Source organism: Dermacentor variabilis, chromosome 10 (genome assembly GCF_050947875.1).
Source record: "Dermacentor variabilis isolate Ectoservices chromosome 10, ASM5094787v1, whole genome shotgun sequence".
NCBI lineage: Eukaryota > Metazoa > Arthropoda > Arachnida > Ixodida > Ixodidae > Dermacentor > Dermacentor variabilis.
Window position 1 is genome coordinate 37,784,576 of NC_134577.1, and position 20,515 is coordinate 37,805,090.

General features: G+C 48.4%; 1 protein-coding gene across 1 annotated transcript in view; it reads right to left on the bottom strand.

The window, feature by feature from the left end:
- Ephrin (ephrin) overlaps positions 1-20,515 on the bottom strand; it is a 299,104-nt gene that overhangs the window by 62,499 nt on the left and 216,090 nt on the right. The gene's annotated exons all lie outside the window — the stretch shown is intronic.

Genomic DNA, 20,515 nt, shown 5'->3' on the forward strand with positions numbered 1-20,515 from the left:
ACATGGACCGCACGCAACGTTCCAACGTGGGTGGGGGGTTCGGGGAGACGTGCACGCGTCCAAAAACTTACCACCGAGATGGGCTGGCGACGCGCCGTCCGTACTGCGGAGAAGACGACTCGAGTGCACTACAGGTTTAAAAAAAAAAAAGATACGAAGGGGAAACGTGGAGACGCGGACATGCTTACTTTGGCAGGCTATGTTATGTGTTCTGGTCATCTGCGGTCTCTCATTATTATTATGATTATTATTATTATTATTATTATTATTATTATTATTATTATCATTATTATTATTATTATTATTATTATTATTATTATTATTCAATGTTACGGGCGTGATGAGAGACCTAATCGAACGTTTTTTCTTTTTTTTTCAGCGATTAACCAAGACGCGCAGGCTTCACTGCAGCGCAGAATGTAGCGTAAGTCGAACACTGCATTCTTAGCCTGGGTAGCCAACAGAGCTCAACCTGGTTAACCTCCCTGCCTTTCCCTTATAGCTTATCTCTCTCTCTCTCTCTCTCTCTCTCTCTATCTATCTGTCTATCTATCTATCTATCTATCTATCTATCTATCTATCTATCTATCTATCTATCTATCTATCTATCTATCTATCTATCTTTGACGACTGTACGGGCATCATGAGCTAACGGGCACTTGGCAAATGGCAGTTGAAGCTCAACTCTGCCAATCCAAATCTGTTTTCACGTGAGAAGCGTGCGTTATTGGTCATCGTCTTCGATGCTCTGTCATGTCAGACGGTGCGCAGGCACTGGCGGCAGTTGAAAATACATTTTCTGCACACATATTCTTCAATTGCCGCGCATAAAAGAAATATCGAAATTCGACAATAGTTTCGGCGGAGTTGCCAGGAGACATTTGAACGCCTCGAAGTGGCTCTGAGACGATGCTAAGTTCAAGACAACGAACTCGGGCAGACTTTTGTGCTTTACACTCTTAAACGAAACACGTAATCAGTGCTTCAACGCTATTACCGTTCGCTTCTTATGCGAATGCACCGAGAATATTCGTTTCCAGACCGTTGTGCCGACAACAAGCTACATCTCACGAAACCCATGGTTGGCAAGTGGAAGTCATGCTATCATCAGGAGCGGTTCATCGAAGTAGTTTTATGCCGACTACGCATTGGGCACACACACCTCACACACAATTACTCACGAAAGAAGACACACCAACATGCGAGAAATGTCAACAGCCACTAACAGTTATGCACATGTTACTCACATGTACGGAGACTGAAACACACAGACGAACACTTTTGCACAAATTATATCAACTACACATACCTTTACACCCTGCTCTAATTTTAGGTGATGATCCACTAGTACCATTATGTGACGTCCGTAAATTTCTAGATGACACTGGCTTTTTACATAAAATATAGATTAACAAAGCCTTTTCCTTCATAAACTGGGTTTTATAACACATCGTGTTTGGCGCAGCATAGCCTCAGCCGCTTTTGCGCCATTAAACCCCATTTAACTAGCTAACTAACCTTTGCTTTGCGCCACATCGAACACCACATTTCTAGAAGCCGGAAGGAATGCAGTCCCGTTCCCTTGAACAATAATTAGGCGTTTCCTGTACATCATCACTACGCGTGGATGATGTCTTATAGTGCGGATGCAATTAATGCCGCATGTTACAAAACAGAACGTCTTCTGAATAAACGAAATCATGTTAACCCATGACGATATGGTGACACGCACGGGCACCATCGTTAAAGCACATCAAGAAAGCTAAAAAGAATGTCAACTAAAAAGCGATAAAAACAGCAAAAGAAGGATCACAACGATATACAATAAAAAAAAGACAATAAAGTATCAGAGAGGACATGATGAATTTCAAGCGGAACGGTGGGAGACACGAATGGGGATTTGAACGTGCAACAGGGAGTGCGGTTAGGAGTGGGCATTGAAAGCAGGCGGGTGGGGCGAGAATATGCCCGGGACCAGAGACAGGACAAAAAAAAAAGGCAAAGCGTAAAATAAACCAGAAAGAACGGGCGGTGACAGTATTGAAAAGATGGGAAAGGCTTTGTGAAGCCCGCTTTAATGCCCACGGACATGCGATGGTTTTTCTCATGGAGTCCTATATGCTCCTCCTATCTGATTTTCCTTTCATACATATATATATATGCGTACGTGTGTGTGTGTGTGTGTGTGTGTGTGTGTGTGTGTGCGTGTGTGCGCGCGCGCGCGCGCGTGTGTGTGTGTGTGTGTGTGTGTGTGTGTGTGTGTGTGTGTGTGTGTGTGTGTGTGTGTGTGTGTGTGTGTGCGTGTGTGTGTGTGTGTGTGTGTGTGTGTGTGTGTGTGTGTGTGTGTGTGTGTGTGTGTGTGTGTGTGTGTTCCTTTCGTTCGTTTGCCCAATTTTGTACTCCACAGCGCAAGTGTGGTGAACTTTGAGCCTCCCTCCGAGGGAGAGGGGGGGGGGGCATTTTGGTACAGCGTAAATTAAAAACTCGACATCAGACGACAGCATATAAACTATCTTTTTCCAGTACACTGAGAAAGTTGTAGTTGTGGGCTTCTCAAACACCCGGCAATAACTTGCGCGGACTCCTCCGCCGTCATCTGACTTGCGTGGCCTAGAAACTGTTATTAACGCCCGAGACGCACTGCCTTGACAGTGTTGTTGACTACCACTGCCAGCAAGGCGAACTAAAGTGAACGAGACGATTAATCGCTGTCACCGCCAAAGTGCGCGGGGTGCGGCGCGGCTTTGAGAGGGAAGCCTTCAAGTTTGCTTAACTAGCGTTTCAAAAAAGTGTTGGCTCAGCGTTCAGTGCACCCCCCCCCCTCCCCACACGGAGTTATTATTATTTTCTTAATCCGGTTTACGAAACTCACTGCCCCGCATAAGCTCCGTCAGCGCTTTGCATCGCAATTTAATGATTAACAGCGCTCAAGTAAAACCATTTTGTGTTCTCTTTTTTTTAAGGTTCGCCTGGAGAAACAGTCTGTACACTGATTTTACTATTCGAAGCGAGATTCTCCTTTTGTTAACTGCCGCATTCGCGTTAATCTTCTCGTGCTGTACACAGTCGCATGGTTATTCCCTCTTATCAAGTTTATGGCGTGTGCTGAGGACATTTGCCTAATTAATTTCAGAACTGCTAAAGCCTCTCAAGCGCAACCTGCAAACCGATAGCTCGTTCTGCATCCGCAAATAATTACGCATAGTTTAGAGTATATCTTTGTGCTGTAATACTTTATTTCTTTTTTCTTCTTCAGGAGCACCCTTTGATTTTCACGTACGGAATGCAGCACATCTGCTGCTCTGTTATGTCTGCGTGCAAATGCAATCCGCGCTATCGATATGTTTGACTGCGTCTTCCAATGATTCCATACCGTCGAACTGTACTTATGGGGGCTGGGTTTCGCCAAGTTATTCCACGCAGCGTCTTCGCGACTCCCCCTTTCTCCCTTGGTGATGAATCAAAGATTGATTGATTAATCGATAAATTGATCGATCTTCGCACTTGCAGCACTATGAAACTCTAGTTCGGATCAAACATAGGTATAATAAAGCATAGGGCCTTTTAAAAGCGAATGGTTGCTCATTAATTTTTTCGCTTAGTTTGACTGCTTTACTATTTTTTTACGAATTTAGTGTACGTACATTATGGCCTATATGCAAACCTTGTCCGAAGGAAGGGCGTAAAATTAACTTTGGACTTTCCCGTCTTGCGCACTTTAATCGTGATTACATTAATTTCCCAGGATTCCTTCTCCCACATGCGCAAGTTTTGCTGCGAATATTGTCAGGCGAGGCCCCCTTACAGCGTAATGCTTGCGGACTTCAGCTTGTATAAAACTGTTTCACGTGTCTGCGTTATATTTCTGAACGACTCAAATGCATAAACTTTGTCTTGTAACGTCTTGCCGTACAACTGACTATCGATGCGCTTCATCCTAATCGAAAACCCGTTGTTCGGCCAGGGACAGCCGTTACCTTAACATGGCAGAACTTGAATGCTCTTCATGTCACTTTAACGGACAACTGTTTACGTCACGAACGAGCCGCGGGTGACATTTCAAGGTTCCCTATAGTTTTACCGGCGCCGTCCGATTTAGACTCTCCCAGCGAAGCTGGACTCACACGAAAGCTCTATTCTGCGAATGCGTAGACAAACGCGGGGAGATTGGGAAAGAAAGACCACAGGACAGTTCGTAATGGATAGGACTGTAGAGACTAAAAATAGCCAAAAGAGAAAAGAACTGAACTACATAGCGAATGTGACCGACAGCCCCTAGCGTAAACAGGGGCCAAATCGCCCTGTTAAAAAACGTCGCTCAGCGAACAATGTCCGAAACCAATGAATCGGTTTGGAGGTCATCAATAACGCTGGCGGGATCACAAAAGCGGAAGAAGGGGACAAAAAATGCATCGGCTGGAGTTCTTTATACGCGCCAATGAGGCAGGAAACACAAGGAAAAGAAATAAAAAGAAGAGAGGAGTGGGTGCGAAGCAGAGGGAAAGAAGGGGAAGTCTGCAAAGCTTCTAATGCTGGAAACAACAGGCTTCCTTCCTTTTTTTACCTACCAGTCTGAATAGGGAGTGTCGAGAAACATACAGAATGAAAAAAAAAAGGAATTGCACAGGAAGGGCGGCATTCGAAGGACATATTGTCGCGGCGGGAGTGCGCTGGTTCCCCATGGGGAATGGCGTTCCCTCCAGAGAGAATCGCCCTCGTTCGTTCCTCCCGGGATCCCCCACGGCTGTGCTTCTGAATCAGCTTCGGGCTTTCGTCACGGGATGGCGCTGCCCTCACAAGGACGCGCCGCGCGCCCCTCGCAAGTTGTTGCGGGATTTCTTTTGAATAGGGACTATGACGAAGCACATTTCTTTCCCTCTCTCGCTGCAGTCTTTCCCGCGATCGCCGTCAAGCGCCAGAGAGTCCCGACATTCACTCACGTCCGTTCTGTGTTCCTGCAACACCGCGGCTGCCAGGAACAGAATCGCGAGTAGTATTCAATCGTTCGTCGTTTTCAACGCGCGTCAATTGATACCAGAAACAGCAATACATAAAGCAGCCGTAAAAGCGCGTCGAATCTTCGGTGCTCATGTATAGAACCTCATTAACTGACTTTCCAAGCGACGATTTCGCCCCTGAGAAAGCTGCGGCAGAGGTTAGCAGTGTGTTTAAGTACGTGCCTCTAATTGCGATTGCGGCTACGTCTTGCGCATTCCGATTGTTGGAGGGAAGAAGTTCGCTTCTTCTGCACACTTCTTAGACACGCTTAGAGGAACAAGGCCCAGAATTCGGAGCCCACGCTATTCGTGCACTTGTGGCGACTGCAACTGGACCCGTTTAAACTGTGCGCCATATGCAACCGACCACGTATAGCCTCGTCGACAATTTCGCTAAGTTAGACGTATTAGCCTCACGCAAAGCCCACTCGGGAGCGCAGCAAACAGAAGCGCAAGTTCGTGAATTTCCAGTCCACGCACAGGGGAGACACGACTCGTGCGCGATGCGCAGCCAGGCGAGTGGGGAAAACCAGTTTTCACTTGTCCGGACGCCCCTACGGCATCCAAAGTGCTTGCCTGTCAAGCAACTGCAAGAGAATGTGAAGCCTCCCTTGTGGGCGCTGCTGCAACACACCGTAACGAGGCAAAAACGAAAAAACAAAAAAGTTATCCAGGGGAAGTCTTCACTCTTGCACGCACAAAAATGTAGTAAGACTCTCCGGGCAAAACAAGAGGCGGAACAAGTCGCAAGTGAGGATAAAGAAAGTAGAAACTGCACAGGGCATCAGGAGTGCCCGACGCGCAGAGTCGGTCGTCTGCGTCAGGGTCGCTGGAGCAGACGACGAAAAAGCTTTTAGGAGGGCTCAAAATGGACGACGCTGTTAATCCGACGGGCCGCAAGGACAGCAGGAAACGGTGCGCTGCGCAGGGAACAGTGCACTTTGAAAACGGGCTTCCCACTCTGCCACCCGGCTACTCAGTTATTCTCTCTCCTCCGCCTTTCTCCCTCCCTCTCCACACCTAAGCCGTATATCTTCGCTGCCGACGTCTGCGGCACTAGCGTGAGCAGGCTTCCTTGTCGGTCGTCTGCTCAGACACGTGCGTAAGTACATGTGCACTGCAGATCCGGACGGAAAAACACTTCTGCTACCGTCCAGACAAAAAGAAAATGGCTCGCGCACACGGCGTTTTATAACGCCATGTCGGCGGAGAAGTTTCAAATATTCGTTAAGTTTAATGTCTTTCGCTCACTGAAATGCGAAAGCTCTGGCACAGAAAGAGGACCAGCGTTCTGGTATACCTGCGTTTTTTGTTGTTGTTTCTTTCACACACGAATCTTGAGAGACTTAGATATCCGGAGACCAGGGTCTGGGCATAATTAGCGCGAATTATTCCAGGAGCGAAACTTCCATACGTACAGAGGCAGAGTTTTCACATACACAATCACAAGTCGAGCACTAGGTATAGAAACAACGCAAGTGAAACCCAGTTACGAAACTGAAGCTAGCGTGAATTACTAGCGCTCAGATAAAAGCCGCCTGTCGTGAAGGGCCAACAGTATAGCCAACCCAAGCTCTTTCCGAAAGCTATAATCACAAAGAAGTAATATAAATTCCGTAAAAGCGCCCTCCATTCACGTTAAGCCTCGTAGCGTCTAATCCAGCTTCAAAAGAACACACTCGCTCGCACGCGGGATGTTTCAGTGTGCTTTAAGAAAACAAAAATATAAAAAGAAATGTTAGCAACATAGGCCACGCGGTACTAGAATTAAAGTAAAACAAAGCTAGCGGCTCCTCGATGCCCTCATTGTTCAATCTCCCGTTTCAAGACGGCTGAAATGAACTGTTTAACACTGTGCTTCTGATCATCCCGAATGCCCGAAAGATAATGGGAGAGAGAAAAAAAAAAGACGATGTAGACATAATAATGACAAAACTATACATCGTTTCATCAACTTCGTGCAGTGTCGCGAAAGCTACGTGTCGCCTCAGCCAACTAGAAGAGAGAAGAGATTATGGGCTCCTCCATTGTCCACCTCCAATTACTCTCTGCGCTACGCCCACTGAATGGAAGCTTCACGGAAGGATTAGTACAGCACAACGGGCGAGCCCTCCTGCTACCTTTCCTGGTAGCCTTTCCTGCTACCTTTCCTATCATTACTAATGGGCTGACACGAGCCAAGTCAAGCCTTCGCTGCATTGCACGGAGTTGGTGAAGCGCAGTATAGCTGCAACTTGATGAATACTGCGAAATTATCACAGACCTGCGCAGAAGAATAAATATATGAAAAAAGAAAAAAGAAAGCAAGAAAAAGAATAAGGGGGCCATGCGCTTTTAAAACGCTCCCGTCATATAAATCCAGCAACCGACGTTTCGATGATCAAAGCTACAGGAAGCACTGAGCTTAATACTAGACGCACGGAAAGCAACATCAAAGGGCCATTTCTTTTCTAGTTCGTCGCGGCTAAAACACTCTGAGCCATTTCCTCAAAAGCAAAGCCAGGAATGACGAGAATAAGTAAGTTCGCGTTCATATATTAAACTCGGTGATCCATCTCAGCGCTCCGCATTTATACGGGCGACTACCAATTCATTTCCCAGTCATTTTCCGAGTCAGGTACAGGAACACCCTCCCCCAAAAAACTGCGCGTGATCAAGGATAAAAAGATAATAATAATAATAAGCCCTTATGAAACCTGAAACAAAAATAAACAATAAAGCATAACATTCATGTTCACTTTGGAAGAACTTTTGTTTCCTTTATGAATAGGAACCTTGACACGTGCATTAAGCTCCCAGACAAACTTCGGTGTCGACTACATGCCATATGAGATTAACGTTATCCTAGACAAGCCACTACGCAAGCGCAGACCACGCCGGCTGAGCAAGCGTAGAGTAATCCCTACTAAGACGCGAATTACGTTATTCCTAAATTAATGGAGACACGCGAAGGCCGGCTTATCGGCTATCGAAGTAGACGAGGCCTGGTGGAGCTGAAAAGATTTTCCGAAAAGATTTTGGGCTCGCAAACGAAGAAGGTAGCAAGTCAAAATATATATATATACGTACATATATTTTATTATTTTTACATATATATATTTAGCTGTCTCAGTGCGCCTGTAGTGTATAGCTTAAGCATTCCATCATTAAGAGGGTACCCAGGAAACTTCAGTAATCGCTGAAAGGACCTTCTTTTCCTACCCACTTTTCTTTCTAGTGAAAGCCACGTGGTCCGAAAAATCTTATTAGGTTTCACTATTCAGTTCTAAAACAGCGACCACGTAAAAGAGCTGGCGGGAAAATGTGGCCATTAGATTTTGTTAAAGGTAATGCGCGGCGCCCGTACTGCCATGAATAGCGGTCCATTAGTGGAGCGCTGTTTTTCATCGACAGAGCAGCTGAGTAAAAGACGATATATAATAACACGCTTGCATTATGCCAGTATTTCCGTCCTTCAATAAAATTATGCACTCTTGTTCGTTGTTTTCGTTTTCTGCGAGTTCCTCACAACCGTGCTGCAGTTAGAAGCAAAAAAAAAAAAAAAGAAACGCGTCATTTCAGGTACGAAGATGACAGACCTCCTGAAAAGCTAAGCTGAAATGAAAAAAAAAGAACTGTGAACATGCGAGCCGCCCAGAGGACATTCATGCAGAACATGGCGATGAGTGCAACAAAACCTCGCTAACAATGTTACTCCAACGGAAAAGAACCAAGAAACCGGGGTTGTTTGTGTGGGCAACATGTAGACACTGTGCCCTCTTATCTCATGTGGCACATTCTATTGCACTCGCGTGACAGTTATAATGTGTCATCTTATAGTGTCGTTGTTTGCCATTGTGATAATCTGTTATCTATATGTCGCTGATATGAAAACGAGAAATCAGCACCATCTGTTTGTGTATCTTGCATCTTATTGATTACCGTCTCGTTGATGAACGTAAAAAAGAATGAATCAAAATACGCTGCGCATGCAACGTCGGATCTGAAAGAGTCGCAGGCTTGGACTCACGTAACCTTGAATCTGGGAAAGGATAAATGCGGGTGCAACTTACCTGGAAAAGAGAAAAGAGGTCTCAATTAGTGACAGCACACATAAGGCAAGTAATTAACAGAACGGCAAGTAACAGAACAATTTTTTTTTCACCGGTGATATGCACACCCTGTGTAAAAGATCACGATTCCCGTCTATGACAATTTCATCAGGTTTCCTGCAAGCTTCTTGCATATTTCCGATATGAAATGAGGCGCTTGGTCTGTGCAAGCTGTTATACAGTGCTTTATGAAGTCTACAGCATACGCCGGCTCGTGTGTAGCGCACGTTTTGCATGTTTATCCACTTTTTCCTACGTCCTCCGACGAACTGGCAAGAAACTTACGGACCAACATTACTTATCAGAATACGTAACGTCAACACAAAAATATAAACAAATAAACGAATAAATAAATAAATAAATAAAACAAAGTTCTCTCGTAACAAGAACACCACACGCGCTATAAATGCAAGGCTAAAGAACACCGCCTACTGCCCAAAAAAGCCGTTTCGATATTGTAAGCTCCAAGTATGAAAACAATGGTGGATATGCAATGCTGAATATGCCACGTTTCCATGGTCCATGCTTCCGGAACTGCAAGTTTGTTTGTGTGTGTGTGTGTGTGTGTGTGTGTGTGTGTGTGTGTGTGTGTGTGTGTGTGTGTGTGTGTGTGTGTGTGTGTGTGTGTGTGTGTGTGTGTGTGCGTGCGCGCGTGCGTGCGTGCGTGCGTGCGTGCGTGCGTGCGTGCGTGCGTGCGTGCGTGCGTGCGTGCGTGCGTGTTCCCAGCGTTACTGTGTATCTTATGAACTCTGTGAACTCGTGCGTATTAGTGAACGGTTTAATCAATGTGCGACAGTTACTGGCACTCTTTGTTGATAATCGTATGCACTGTAAATTATCGTCAACGGAATCCGACGCATAAACCAGGCCGCACGAAGCATTCTCTCTCTCTCTCTCTCTCTCTGCTACATCTGCTGCTCGATACGAATATAACAGCCGTGCTACTAAGAGTTGCACAGTGAGACGTCAAGCGCTCGGTACCAGCCAATTAGTAACAAATTAGAATACTAGCACACTTCTCCATTGCTCTGTACAGTTTATTAGGCCACTGCTAAGACTTACAACGCTCGCATTTCGTGGCAAAGCCCAGGGCGACGCCGTGCCCCATCGAGTTGGCAAAGAAGGCAACCCATTGCCACAGCACCCAGTGCCCGTGGCGCCCCCTTAGGAACGTGTTGCCGGCCGCAATATGCGAGGTCCCACTCTGCACGAAGCACGTTTCAGGCCCAGAAAGCCAAGTGCGGTTAGCACGACCCGCGCTCAGGGAAGAACGTCGTCGCCGAACACAAAAGGAGGTTAGAGGCCGGGGCGCTGGAAGTGTGTGCGTGTGCGTATGTATGAGCGTGTATATGTGTGTGTGAAACGGGGAGGGGGGGGTTAGAGGGGGTTAGTAGCGAGGTGTGAAGGCGCCCTCAAAATGATCTCGAAGAGGCGTCCAGGCATTGTGTAGGCAGGCCCCTTCGTGACTGCAATTAATAAGAGCGCGTACCGCGCCAGAACGAGGCGAAGGAGGGCAAAAGAAAAAGAATGTTTAAAACTAAAAGACCGCACGAAGAACATCGACCGAGCAGCGGCAGCGCCGGCCTGCTTCAATATTACACACACTCGCTTCCTCTCTCGGACGGACCGCGCGGTGTGCGGCTCGGCAGGGCCGCCCGAAAAGCCTGTTCCCTTCTCTTCATGGGAAATCATTAGGGCGCCATTAGTCATTAGAGCTGCGTGCGACGTCAGGGGAGCGAAAAAAATAAAATAAAGGAGGGCAACGTGGTTGTGCTGTGAAGAGAAGGGGGTGTGAGAGGGCTACGCGGTCGGGCTTAAAGAGGCCGCACGAGAGAACAAGAGGTGTCACGTATGTCTTTTGTGTCCCGTGTTACAACACGTCTTTCATTCGGGCCGAGACACACGCAGTCAACGCCCTTGGCTAACTCAATAACGCCCCGTCCAAGGTCGAGCGCACGCGTGTACAAGGCACTATATCCCGAAGGAGCGCTGTGACCCAATGTGTCTCGCGACGTAGCCGCCGCGGTCCGGGTTAAATTATGAAACTGGTTGCAAGCTCCGTGGCGTCAGGGACGTTGCGAAGAGTGCTTGCGCGCTTCCAGGCACCACGACAGAAAGGAAGATTTCGGCCTCTTTCCAATACCGTGTGACAAAATGAAGATTTCAATACCAAGGGTTGTTTCGAAAGTTCCGCTCCCCTGCTGAATATACGTTCAAGCACGCCTATAATAAATCCTGCCCATATTTCCATTTCGAGGAACCGAAACGCTCCTTGAAGCTGGAAATACCCTTCGTATTCTTGGTGAAGACGGCTTAGCAACAGCCTCAAAAATTGAGGGGTGAAAGGTTCCAGAGCTTTCCACGCGTGTTATTATGCAATTATTATTGTCCGCACAGTCTATTCACAGCGGGGCAATAGCATCTCCCAGACATCTACAATTACCCCTGTCAGCGTCGCCAAAACCAGACTCACATTCGATTCAAAGAAAAGAAGAAACTGCTAATTATATCGATGCACCTGACTTCCCGCCTCCCTTCGCTATATTTTCCTTCCCTTGCTAACCATACCTTACGCGACCATTCACTGCATGTACCACGTGCTAAGTGAAGCTTTGAAACTCTGTTTCGTCTTATGTCAATTAGACTATCATGTAATCCTGTTTAATCACTATTACACAAATCCCGAATCTACAGAAAAAGATTAGTAATCAATTACTTACGAAGTCATTCGTTCATTCATTCATTGCAACGCTCGGGCAATCATAGCTACCTTCTCAGTTGCATGCTCACTATTTATTTCCAACAAGCTCGCCTTCGCCAGCAAATGAGTCCCAGAAGCGAGCTTCTCCTTTTAGAGACCCTTATAGAGGAGAAGCCAGCTTTCAAGGCAGTCAAATCGTACGCGCAGACATCCTCGAGTTCCCGAAATATTGTCATGGGCAGACACAAAATATGTCATCGGCAAAAAGAACGAAAGAATCGGCCCCAGTAACCGTGCGCCCTGTCAAACGTCTTCGTGATTAACATATAACGTAATAATACGATGAGACAGAATCAACCACGTTTATTGAAGGGCCGGTGCTTACAAGACGCCCGCTAACAGCACATAATAATGGATGAGATGTCCAAAGGCAGGAGTAATGGCCGACGGTAAAATAAGCGACTATCCATGCATTTATCTGCAAATGTTGCAATGAGGTTAATTAGGGCTCATTCACACGTTGCAATTAGGTTATTCATTAGACGCATTCACGCGTAACTTTGGGATAATATAGCGGAAGGGGTGAGGGGAGGGGGTTACATCAGAGCAGTAAGGAGCAATACAGTGAATAAACAAATAAGGTAGCAATACATAGAATCACAGTATAAAGAAAAAAAGACGTTTGCAGAATTCATCCCTCATTACAATAATCTGATGGTAGTATTTAAGAGTTATCGTGAATTAGGGCAGGAATTCGTTCGGTTAAACAGGGTGTCCCAACTATCATGCACCGAGATATAAAAATATGCAACTCTCACGTAGCTGGACAGAACGAAGGTAACGTTGTTTGTCATTACTTAAAAATAATCATATTATGTTTTGCACACCGCTTAATAACATAATTAGCCTTAATTATTTAATTAACTTATCAAACATTATAACTAGATGAAAAGTGTCAATGAGAAAATTGCAGAGCAACGTGAAAAGATCCCGATACAGCTTTCTGCTGCTGAATACGTGCTACATAAAAGTGTTTTTCAGAGCGTGATGGAAGCCCACGAATGCACACAAAATTGCCACGCGACTGGCCGCTCGAAGCAGAGTGCTCAAGTACTAGGTTTGAAGCCAGATGGCTAGCACGATACAGGAAGGTGATTAGGCGAACAAACGCTATCGCGTTTAAAACGAAAGCCGACTAAACATAGGCCGCATAACATAACCTTAAGCAGCACTCACTAGACCTGCCAGTCGGCGTGCGAAGAAATACTAGGCTGCAACTCAGGCACGCATGCAGAAAACTCTAAGTAATGTGAGAGATAAACCACTGCGGCACATTTGCCAAAGGATAATGTAGAAGCATAAACTCAACCGAATTAAATCGATAAAAGGCAACCTGAAACGTCAACGATCACATAGCAAAAGCGAAGGAAAAAGGAGGACACGACGTCCCTGTCTCGCCTCCGCCCGGCCCCGATGTCCGATAACGCTGTTACAGTCGTCGTTGAGATACGCAAGCCTCCAACCAATCGTGGAGCGCGCTTAACTCGCGCCGACTCGCCCAAGAGAAAAGAAAAAGTAGCAACACAAAGATAGAAGACGGGACGGGACACAGAAATGCCGCGAGATAAGCGAGCAGGACAAGCCGAGCACTAGAACGAAAAAAAAAAAAAAGATATCCGAGGTAGCGTCGGACAGAACGCAGCGCAGCTACCGACTCAAAAACGAGTTCGGAGAGCAAAGATAAAACGGAAAGACGCAGCAGCTAATTTGTATCGCCTCCCTCTTAACAAAGAAATATAAATAAAGTCAAGGAACGGTCGAACTGAACACAACGGTGGACAACTATAGCCACGGAAGAAAAATCCAAAACTCTACATAACGAGGAGCTCACGTGAAATAAAACTGGACAGCGCCGCCATAAACACGACCAGTCGCAATCATATCTGACATGAAACTAGATCCGAAGAGGCTGCAACAAAAACAATAGCGACACTGCGCAGGTAAGAAAAATAAGAGAAAAAGATTAGTTACTCGGCATGACGACGTAATCAGAGCGGGCTCTTCGTACCGAGTGATGAACGAGGAAACTGCCGAGAGTGGACATCTTAGGTCACTTTCCAAAACAGGACTGGTTGCGTTCAACTTCCCATTCATTCGTTCATTCATTCTTTTTCTTTTCTTTTTTTCATTTATTCGTTCATTAGGCCGAAACGAGGAGCGAGCCACGGACGGTGGCTGATGCGTCGAAGTAGCGAACGAAGCTGAGCGAAAACACGAAAGCTGCAGTGCTGAGACAAACGCGGCACGGCACAAAACCACTTCCGCGGTTTCCAAGAGGCGGCGGCCGTTCCAACCGACAGAGCGGTTTCTATCGGCGACGGCTCGGCGAACAAGTCAATGAGAATAATCAGTCCGTTAAGTCGGCCGGCACGTGTTTCGATCGACCCCGAGAAAACCGAGCGGGGGGGGCTTCCCTGTGAGAATAAATATCCGATATTCGCGCGCACTCCCTCCCCCTCCCCCTCTCCCCGCCGCCGCTCTTTCCGAGGCCCGGAGAGATAAAAACGCGGAAACACGCTTCTCGCCGTCATGGAAATCAGGCGCTTGTTAATGTAGGTAGGCGCGGCGAAGAATCCACACCGCGCTGCATAACGTTACGAAGTGCGCCTTATCTGCCCCTTGCGAACCGGACCATACACTGGGTGGCTTCACTTTTTTTTTTTTTTCTATCGCTACATCTCTGACACGCGCCGTAATCTCTCTCGTTGCAGGCATGCATCTCGCTAGCGTCGTTTAAGTGTCCGGTCGTTGCTACCGACAATCGCAACAAGGCAAATCTATCGATCAATAATAGGGGAAGGGGGCTGGAGCGCGGACTAACTTCACAGGGAGATAAGAGCGCCGCCTTATTTTAATGAGGATGACGTATCAGAAGCGGTCAGCGAGGATAACCGTTCTTATTTAAACAAGCGCGGCCACACGCGCACGCAAGAAACAGAGAGGTGAGGGCGAGTGTTCCAAGATAAGACGTGAAGAGTTAGCGGTCGAACAAACAAGCGAAGCCTGGGCGTAAGAAAAATGACATCACGCGCGGGCAAATTATGCGTCCGCATTAATTCGCCGTCGCGCCCTCACTGCGGTCGTTCGTTCGCTTCCCGCGTCACTCGCTCACCCACTGAATCGATCACTCGGTCGGTCACTCGCGACATCACTAACACCCGCCCACCCACTCACCCACATCTTTCTCGTTCAAACAAACACGCTTTTCCTAATTGCTTTGGCACATAACAGGCGTAATTATTCACTCACCTCAGTCAACCCATTCGCGCAATGAATCGCCCATCGATGAGGTGGTCATCATCAAACACGCGAAAGGAGTTTCCGCGGACGTTTCACGTAGAAATGCACTGGGAGGAGGTCACCCACTCACAAGACGCTGATAAACCGACTTACGGCCAATAAAAGCCGGCCGCGCCGTTTGTTTCTCCCCCCGAGTTCTCGACCACAAGGTCCACTTCGCCGGAGCTCCGAACGCAGCTGCAAAGGTCGGCGAACGAACTAAGAGACGCCGCCGCCGCCGCAAATCGCCCCGCGTACGCAATCAATCAATCTCTCGCTTTGCGTTTGTTCTTGCGGGGCCCACGCGGCCGCGATTCTCGAAGGAAATTACGCGATTCGCGAGCTCGCGAGACTCGATCAATCCATCAGCGAAGGGTCTATCGCGTGCTCTCGATTGCTTTATACCGGGGGTAAGCACCATCCGGTGAGCGCCGTAAATAATTAGGCGCAGCCGCTCGATCAAATTTCGCCGGAGGGAGGATGCGGCGGTACGGCCAAGTCCTTGAACCACCTTCTCCGAGAGCAGAACCTTGGGCATCGAAATGAAGGAATAAAATTGAAAGAGCAACAAGTAAAGCTTCCTTCGGGCAATTAAATGATCGTGCTCCTTTCTGCATCGCAAACGAGGGCCCCTTTGCTTCGCGTTAAAAAATGCAGGTGCGTGCACGGCGCAATAATAATCAAGCCAGTAAAGCGCTCGGGGTGCAGACTGCTGAGTTTGCAGCACTTGTCTCAAAACAAACAAAAAACGAAAAAAAAGAGATGGCCGTTGGTGCCACGCCAAAAGAAACTCAACCTCCCCCCCCCCCCTCCCGCCTCCGTATCAGGCCGTTGTATAAACAACAAAGCAAGCGAAAGAAAAAAGAAAAGAAAAATGACGTGAAGAGGTACTGACGCGCAGACTGCGCGGATTGGTGTAATCGCTTTATCGCGCAATCGACGAGACCACGTATTAAAAAAATACGCAAAACTAATTGAAATTGCAATGGCGCGCTTTATTTCCGAAACAGCGAACTAACTAGCAGACAGAAACAGCCGATACCGAACGAGCTCAACGAAAAAATGCTGGAACGTTGAGACAAGCGCCAATCAGCGAGGACAAAAGATTTCAAGAAATACAGAATACGCAGACGGGTAAGACACAACCTGCGAACGAGCCCGAACGCTCTAAGAAAGCATCATTGAAAAGAGAGAGAGAGAGAGAGAGAGAGACTCCCCAGGAGAAGCCGTAGTATATGGGACTTCATTGTAAACAACGCAGAAAGCTGTAACGAGGAAGTGTGCGAGTAGAGAGAAGGATGCGGTGGGGGCCGGGGAACCGAAACAAGAAAGCGAACGCGGGGTTTCGCAAACGATGCAATAAGCACGAATGAGGCGGGAATGATGTGGATGCGCGTACAAACACACACACACACAGCCACGTACGCAAACGCGCATTACCATGGCGCTTGCGCGCTTCCTTTAGAAGAGCCTTACGCTAGGTGATTGCCGCAGGGGGAGGCAAAGGGGGCGTCGGGAATGCGAAGAAAGGGAAGGCGCAGCAAAGAGGTCGGAAATTAAGGAAGGGGAAGGATGGGGGAGACTGGATATGGGGAAGGACGGGGGTGGGCTGTCTTTTGTGGCGTGCATTCGTATGTACCGCTAACGTATACGGTTTCCACGGCAACGTCAATACGCCCCCTGCACGCCCTTATGTATATCGCGGCCCCCGATGCCCGTTTCTCTTCTTCTCGTTCTATTTCCATCCTGTCTGCCTTCTTCGTCGTCGATGTCGCCCTTTGCATTGATGTCAAGTCTTCATTACGCTCGCGGTCCCGGCGCTTTGCTCGCTGTTTCACGAGTGTGCGGGGTTGGACAGGCACGCGCGGCGTAGGAAGGGAGTGTACGGGCGAGGCCGGTGCGACAGGGCCTCTCCTTCGCGCAGGTCGGGCAAAGAACCCTAGAGGGGTTGGAATTACACGTTCGTTGAAGCGCCCGCTGCTGCGGCAGCTGTCCATTGAATTCTCGTGAGACTCGACGAGAACTGTAAAGAACCACATGAGCAACAACAAGACTGTCGTTGTTGTTGTCGTTGTTGTGCTAGTAGTTAGTTCGTAGTAGTAGTAGTACTAGTAGTAGTTGTAGTTGTCGACGTCGTCGCCGTTGTCGTTGTTGATAAAGATATAACCAGATGTAAGGTGATGTTTAAACTTTCAACGCACGCAGGTCCTTTTCTGAAGTACAACGTGAACAGACAAAGGTTCCGAGGGCAACCATTGTAGAAACATAATGTGATCAGCTTCAAGAGAACGCAACAGTACTGATACCCCAAAATGTGATGAGACCAGCTCCCGAGGTCCACCGTTTGGCACGACCATCTAAGAAAATGATAAACAGGAAAACTAGTGCAAACGACACGATAATGGCGACGTTCGGACAAGAACGGAGGGGTGTCGACGACGGCCACGAGGTGTCGACACGGGAACCCGTCACCTCATTTACGGCGGCGGCGACGTAATTACTGAACCGAGAGTCCGTTCCGCTCGCCGAGCACGGGCCGAAGCGGTGACGAGGTTCGACGGGCGGTTGAGCAACGGACACGGCAGGTTCAAGAGGGCGCTGGAATGGGGACGAGATTCGCCGAAGGAAAGGGATAAATTAACGCGTCCGATCCCTCCTCAAATCGCTTCCATACCTACCCCGACTCAGGTCTTCATTAAGCGCGGGAGAAGCCGTAGGTTTCCGCGGTCTCTCAATCCTACGCACTCTCCGCGTGCACTTAACTTATAAGTACGCACGGATGATGAGTGGTTATAACTTTGTAAGTTATAACCGCTGATCATTTCCGCGCGCTTTCGTACGTCCAAGCCGAAGCCAAGCCCGTTCCCGGCGGCGCCTTCTAGGAATAGAGATGTGAAACGCGCGCAATTTCGTGTAAAGAACACGACGAGGAAGACGAAAACGTAGAACGGAGAGAAATAGAAGAATAGAAGGCCGCACCCTCGCTTGGCACAGGGGCAGCAAAGCGGTGACCGCAATCCCCCTGATGAACATTCATTCCGACGCGGGAATGAGGAGGGGGGAGTCCAACGGCCGAAGGGCTCGATTGGTTCCGGCGCCGCGACTACCGCTGAAAATAATTAATAACTGGCGATAATGATAAATCAGACAGCTCCCCTCTCTCGCGGCCCGTCGGAAAAGCACACGCGGCCCCCACGACAGCGGCTCCATCCGTGGAAGCACCGGATCGAACTCTCGCGTTTGTATGTTTCTGCCTCTGTCTGCGTATGTCTGTGCGAGTTGTGTGTGCGCGTGCGAGCACGCGTTGTCTCTGTGTGCTGGCGCTCGCAATGCAAAACTACAGCATCTGACCCGACGGCCTCCCAACTTCACCCGCTCTAACTCTTTCGTCCTCGTTCATTTCGATGCGTTCTGCCCTTGTTCCTTTTCTCTCCTTTTTTTTTCTTTCTTTTCATGTGTGGCTATCTTGCCCGTCTGCTCCATTCACTGTCCGCTACGGTCAGGCAAGCTTCCGCCGCCGAGTGACCCCCCGATGCGCAGGTCCCTTGATTTCCTGAATTATTGAAGCGTGCTCGCCTGGCTCTCTTTCTCTAACCTACCTACCCTTACTGTTTGATTTTCTTTTCTTTTCTATCGCATAGCGTCAGACGGCGGCTATATAGCAACGTCTACGCATCACCGTACGTGGGGGTCCTGAAAGTGTTTTATTAAGTAGGTATACGGCTCCTCCTCCAGTCAGTTCTCATCAAGAGAGGAAGGCAGGAAAAAAAAGGGGTTTGCAGACTGGGCGCAGTTAAATGTGCATCGACAGATGCGTCAGCATCCGAATCGCGTTTCATCCGTGGGCTTCCGGCTGGGCCTTGCCCGCTGCTGGATGTTGCCGAGTCGAAGTGACGCGGCCGATGTAATGGTACCGAGTTAAAGACACGTGGTACCATTCCGGCATGCAATCCGACGTACGCTAGGGAATATATAGTACCAGAATCAGCATTTTAATATGGTTCCATCGGGTATCAGCGGTTCGAGGAATCATATTTCAGACTTTGGTGCGTTGTATAGAAGGCCACGTCACACCACGTGCCTGGTACGCCACAACCTATGCCGGCTGGTGAATGTGCGAACACGTGTCTGTTAAAACAATCCGCTCTGGGCCAAGATGCCTCGGAAAGTTGATTAAACGAAATTATGAAATAACATCTCGGCGGGTTCTGAGATACGCCGCAATATATTTATTTCTACCACGCGGGTATCTTCAACTTGCATTTGAATCTGTTATACGAGTGACTTTCTTTTCCTCCTCCTTCTCGTTTTTTCCCCCAATCCGTCTCCATCTCGCTCGTCAGCACGAAGTCTTCGAAACCATTCCTGAAGCCTTTGAAACCATTGGAAACCCGACGAGAACTACTTAGGGAATTGTTTGACGCTACGTTGTCACCATAGTAATGGCAAATCCGTACGGTCCCTACCCGCGTTCGCTTCGAGTTTCGAGTTGTAGACAAATGTGGCATCCGGACCGTCCGTTCCCTCGGACAACGCGTCGGACAGATCATTGCCGCGGTTGTTTGCGCCGGACGGTGCAGCTATAAGGCAAGGGCAGTCGGCCGTAGATAGCGGTCAGACGAGAGAAAAAAAAAAAGGAAATGACAGGACCACAGCGAATACACAGGAAAAACAATGTCGACGAGTCGCCGACAAAGCAGCTATACGCGAGACGACAAGGGGATTGAGAACCGGAAACCGGCCACTCGAAATGGAAGCGCGTGCCCCCCTGAATGCAGGCGCGTAACGGCCGGGCAACGCGGGCTTCCACGAGGTCAGCCTCAAAGAGCTCGTTCCCTCCAAGCGCGCGCGCGCTCCTGGTCGACCCAATCGACATGGCGACGGCAGAACTTCCCTCCCGCCAGTGCATATTTCATGAAGGGGGGGGAGGGGGGGCCTTACATTTCGGTTACCGCTATACACGCTGCTACTACTGCTGCGCGCGAGTCGATCCGCTTCCGTTCGCCGCCGTGCGACAGGTTCCGGGACCCGGCAGAGACGAGGCCGATTTTGAATGATGCGCCGGACATGACTCACTCACCTAGGTCGCCCGTTTCGAGGCCACGGTTGAATTTCTAATGCGCGCGCTCGCGGGCGGGCACTGCCGTCCGGAGCGGAAAACGAGCAGCCTATCCCTCTACGCGGTCTCTTGCAACTTTTGGCTCTTCGATAAAGGACTCGCAGCCAGAAGTATTTTCCTTCACTCCTCGGCATGGAAACGGTAAATTCTGTTATGTGCTGCAGTATTACTTGCAGTATTCGCCAGCGTGACGTTGTTTTAATAGAGTATTTTGGGACAGCGTCACCATTCTACTGTTACAGAGGTCGTAGACTCCGCGCATGTGAAG